This window comes from Anoplophora glabripennis, unplaced genomic scaffold (genome assembly GCF_000390285.2).
Source record: "Anoplophora glabripennis isolate ALB-LARVAE unplaced genomic scaffold, Agla_2.0 scaffold586, whole genome shotgun sequence".
Classification (NCBI taxonomy): domain Eukaryota; kingdom Metazoa; phylum Arthropoda; class Insecta; order Coleoptera; family Cerambycidae; genus Anoplophora; species Anoplophora glabripennis.
The window spans coordinates 84872-90512 of record NW_019416769.1 but is presented as its reverse complement, the minus strand read 5'-3'; the positions used below and the strand labels follow the sequence as shown (position 1 = coordinate 90512).

General features: G+C 33.4%; 1 non-coding gene across 1 annotated transcript; it reads left to right on the top strand.

Moving 5' to 3' along the window:
* Nucleotides 1-4850: 4850 nt before the first annotated feature.
* Nucleotides 4851-4970, top strand: LOC111691914. Its single transcript, XR_002763088.1, has one exon. It is a non-coding gene; the product is annotated as a 5S ribosomal RNA (ribosomal RNA).
* Nucleotides 4971-5641: the final 671 nt, after the last annotated feature.

Here is a 5641-nt window from a genome sequence, read left to right as displayed (position 1 = left end):
ACAAGAGGAATTAAATCATTTGATACGAGACTTGAATTTGTCTGAGAGACAAAAAATATGGATATACTAGGTGTTTACTTTTTAATTTTTTTTGCTACACAGGCACGCAAAAAAAATGTCAAGACCTAGAGGGTAGACCCCCGTATCCTTCCGTTTTTGGGGTCGCTGAAACCGAATATACCATAAAAAAATTTAACTAGCCATTTCCCCGTTACCATCCCCATACACCCCCTTCTGGGAGTTGAAATGTCAATTCTCGTACAAAGTCGATTAAGGCGTGTATTACTATGTATTCTGTGCCACTAAGAACAAAAAAGACAACCAAAAATGAATTACCCCCTCGTTACCCCCTAGCGTCTCTTTACACCTCTTTTTGGGAGCTGAGATGTCAATTCTCTCAGTAGGGTGAGTATTCCTTTGTTTTCCGGGCCACTAAGAACGAAAAAGTTTACTAAAAATGAATAAGGCCCCCTCGTTACCCCCTAGCGTCACTTTACCACCCCCATACACCCCTTGATGGGGGTTGAAGTGTTAATTCATTTTCGGTAGTCTTCCTTGTTTTCAGCAACCTAGAAAACGTAGGCATACACAACCCACGCGACTGTGTATGAAAATTGACACTTCAACCCTCACAAAGGGGTGTATGGGGTGGTAAAGTGACGCTAGGGGGTAACAAGGGGGGTCTAATTCATTTTTGGTAGTCTTCTTTCTTCCTAGTGGCCCAGAAAATATAGGAATACACACCCTATTCGACTTTGTATGAGAATTGACATTTCAACTCCCAGAAGGGGGGTGGTAACGGGGAAATGGTTAGTTCATTTTTTTATGATTATATTCGGTTTCAGCGACCCCAAAAACGGAGGAGTAGGGGGGTCTACCCTCTGAGTTTTGATATTTCTTTTGTGTGTTTGTGAAATGAATCCAACCCCCTCGTCAATTCTCAGCACCCATTGCCACCCACATTCATTTTCCGCAGCCTAGGAAACGTAGACATAAACAACCCACTCGACTTTGTACGAAAATTGACACTTCAACCCCCATAAAGGGGTATATGGATATGGTAAATTGACGCTAGGGGGTAACGAGGGGGTCTTATTCATTTTTGGTAGACTTATTCGTTCTTAGTGACCCAGAAAACAAAGGAATACTCACCCTACTCGACTTTGTATGAGAATTGACATTTCAACTCCCAGAAGGGGGTATATGGGGATGGTAACGGGGAAATGGCTAGTTAATTTTTTTTAATGGTCATATTCGGTTTCAGCGACCCCAAGAACGGAGGGGTAGGGGGTCTAGCCTCTGGGTCTTGACACTTTTTTTTGTGTGCCTGTGCAATTGTTAGTACCGTACCTACCTAAAAAATACGTGTTAAAAAAATACGTACATATTCTTATTAAGCGGTAAGTATGAACAAATAAACAGGAAAATTTTAAGGGCGTACCTACCTATTTAACTTTTTCAACGCAGTACATCAAAAGATAAGGGTAGGTTGCTTTCTGCATAATCTTCTTCCTTTAATAGTTGATATCGTAATTTCTGCAATATTTATTTTTATCTACAAGTTCTTAAAAATATCTAAATAAAAGGGCATAAATACTATCAAATAATGTTAATTCAAAATTTGATATTTGGTTCAAATATACTTTGGTCTAAAGTTGGTTCATTTGAAGTTACAGGTTAAGTATTTGAAAAACTCAAGTAAGCAAATATATCGAAATACGTTTGACGTAGATTATTGAAACTTGGACTGAGGTAAAACTTCACTGAATTTATATACAATCATATCAACCACTGGCGGAGATACAGGACGACACCTCACAGAGAATCTTAGAATTTCGACATTACTGAGTATTTTGGAAATCGTTGGAAGTTTATTTAATTCACAATAAGTCACAATTGAATTTCCCCTAATCGGCTTGATTTATTTATTAAAACTAAAGAAGGGTACCTTTTTTCCTCTAATTGTCTATAGCTCAATAATTTTAATTTTCAATTGAAAAATGGCGCGCAATTTGAAAAATGGAAAGATAAATGAAGAAGAAAGTTTGAATGTTAATGTGTAAATTAATGACCAGATAGCATTAATCTAAGTTTAAAATATAAATAAATAAAATATATCACAAATGACAAAAGTTCTGAAAATATTGCTAATAATTCCACTTCATACTTGGGAAAATTCTTAAAATTAATTTATATTTGCTTAATACCTACTTTGTAGTGTAAATTTATTTTGTAACTAATTAACTGAGTATTTGATTTCACTAAAATTTTGGCATATTTTGTCATTTTAATTTAAGTAAAAGTCGACAAAGAAAAATACATATATATGAAATTTGTATTTCATTTTTATTGATTCTAACTTCGATATTAATAAATCTCAGTTAAAGACAATTTAGTACACTCGCAAATAGCCTCGGAACTCATAATAGACAGTCCTTATTAATCTGTAATTAAAATTATTAAAACTTAAAAATTGGCTGCATACTGCAAATTGCATAATGGTTTCTTTTGCATATTTTACTTCAGCATGATTAATAAATACATTTACTTATAAAACTTGAAATAGTGATCAGTTTAATGTGTAAAAGCAGCGAATATGAATCAAAATAACAAAATCAAGATATAGAAACACCTTGATGATGCTTTTCCAGAATTGATGAGATGTGCTTATAAGGAAATAAGCATTCAACTCAATCACAAAAATTCAAGATGAAGGCTTCAATGTCGATACAGAACAGTGCAAAAAAAATCTCTTAAATATACCTATCCATTGTTTCTGCATTCCACTCGAGATTTCACTCGTAGAAATCATTTTGAGAAAATATGTTCTCTGTCTATTTATGTAAGTTCCTACTCTCACTTGGTAGCGCGTTGAGTTATTTTGCTGTTTTTAAAGGGCGTCATGCATTCAAATGGAGCTATTCTTACTTAAGCAGAAACAATGCTACTAGCTAGGTACCAAGTGAAAATCGAAATTATAATACAGATGTTAAAATAGAGTGTCAATGGTGACTGCTGCTATGATGAGCTTCCATGAGAAAATTTTGAAGGGCTTTCAGTCAGCTGACGTGAGAATTGGCTGCAATACCATTTAAAATATTTTAACGGCATTCTAAATTCATGTTCATATCATAAAAGAAATAGATATATTACTGTACAGTATTATTTTTGACATCAGCTTCCACCAACACCTTCCGGGAACTACAAAAATTCAACACTATCGCAGTCAAAATAACAATGTACAAGCAATTAAAATAATGAATGAATGAAAGGTATTCATTCACCTACCTACCTAGCTGTGTGAATGGTTTTAGTAGTAAAATTGGCAGTTAACAATTCTAATAAGACTTGTTCTTAAATTACCTATGAATATGGATATTCGGTGGGCGAGATGTCAAAAAACTATAATAATTCCAAGCATTTATAATAATACACCTTTACTAAAGAGAAGTTCAAACGTGACTAAATAATCTGGTATGTTACCTAGAATCTAACTATACTGGACGTTCCGGGATATCTTTTCTGCTGAAATTAAAAATATATAAATTTTTGCTATAAGCTACAACAAAGTGATTTTTATGCATTAATTGTAGTGCAATTTGCAAACTATATCAGAATATGATTAATATGTTACTAGTTGTTAATCAGAAACGTCATGAGCCAGTATATCTTTTAATTATAAAATTTTCTACTTAGATAAATAAGTATATTGGTAATATTTTGGTGTTCGACATGAGCATTTATTGGTATCTTGAGGCAAGATGCATTTTTAGTATTACAACTGGGTAATATTTTGTCTTTTTATTATTAGATAACTATCTGTAGCTTCCTAAGGGGTTGCTCTTTCAGCAAATCTATGTATTTTGACACCAACAGTGTATACAGTGTTCCTGGATAGGTATTAGAAACTTTAACAGTAGGTAGAACTTGTAGAAAAAGTAGCAACAGGAAACTTTTTTTCTTGTATTAAATGACAACGGATTGTTAAGACGATTAAAGATTTTTTTATTTGTTTATATTATAGGCTGACTTGTAACCAAGTGGATTCCTTGTGAATTGGAACACAATGGGCTACGATTGGGTGAGAAGCATTGAAATTTGGCAGTGAATTAGTTAAGTTTTTGGGAAATCTAACTTACGTTGTGACAATACAAGTAGTAGTTGTTCTACCTGTAGCAGTAATAGCATAATAGCAATACCATTTTTACTTCTAGTTCTAGTTAGGGTAACAAAAATGTGAACTAAACCAATAGGAAATTACGAAGTTGCTTAAATTGAAACGAAAATTTGAGAAAAATTGACAATATTCCTATACAATAGATAGTCCTGTGCGCTACCTGAGGGTGAATGTTTTGTTGGATATCAAAGCGCAGAAGTTTGTCTTCTCTTGTACGACTTGACTCGACTTCCCAACGGTTTGAGTTGTGGATTGGACAAGGGGTCAGTGTTGGGTGGAAGTGGAAGTATTTTAATAATGTTGTATTAGTGTTTATGAGACAGATTGAGTTTGAACAGCTTTGTTTTCTTTTACATTAACAGTATGTCATTTTTTTGCAAACACGCTATTTTTTTAATATAAAAATGATCATTATAAAATTGTAATGACACACTATTTTAGATAGGTGATTATTGGAGTAGAATCCAGAAAGGAGGCGCAGTTGTCAACTATCACTGGTGCAAACTGGAATGTTCAGTCTGTAAAGGGTCTTTCTTGTTCTTCCCTACTTCTTAAAAATAACATACAATAGCGCAGTTATAGTTGTAAAATAACATTTATTCTAAATTTATATTTATTTACTATAAATTTTTTATTTCCCCAAATATGTTCCAAAAATAGTACACATTTGTCAGGCAACGGCCATACCACGATGTAAAATACCAGTTCTCGTCCGATCACTGAAGTCAAGCATCGTCGGGCGCGGTTAGTACTTGGATGGGTGACTGCTTGGGAACACCGCGTGTCGTTGTCATTTTTTCATACTTAAACACCAAACGTTGTTGTCATTTGCTTTTTTGTAGTTATAAAATAAATTATTGGACATCGTGTGTTCACTTTATTATTTTCTACTATTCTTAAAACTGTGATTTTGTTAAATGTGAAGTTTCCTAAACTAAGTACTTGAAAAAAAAAATATGTTGTCACTCAATAGCATGATAAATTAGGTCGCTTCGTCTGTTGCAAAACGCATCTTCATAAAATTCATGACTAAATAAGGGACTTAACAAGACAGTATTCCACCGCTACGAAATGCTTAAACAGTTTTTAATTAAGACAGCTGAAAATAAAAACTTTGAACACTGTCACAAAAATTCACACAATTTTTTAAAACGTGACAGCCACAAATTGTGTTAAATATTTCAGTTGTTCAAAGAGGCATTACAATGTAAATATCGAATTTTCAAACAATTAGTTCCTGTCAATTTTAGGAACACTGTTGTAAATTTTTATGACAATGTTTTCTGTATGCAGCTAATTGGAGAAATTATTGATGGTGATTGACACACACTGTATAATTTAACCAGTTCCTAAAAACATTAAGGCTATATATTATGAAACAGACTAATCCGAAATATTTCAGTCCTTCAATCTTAAACAGTAATGACAGAAATTGAAATATCTCCCAAATAGGCCCAATTTATA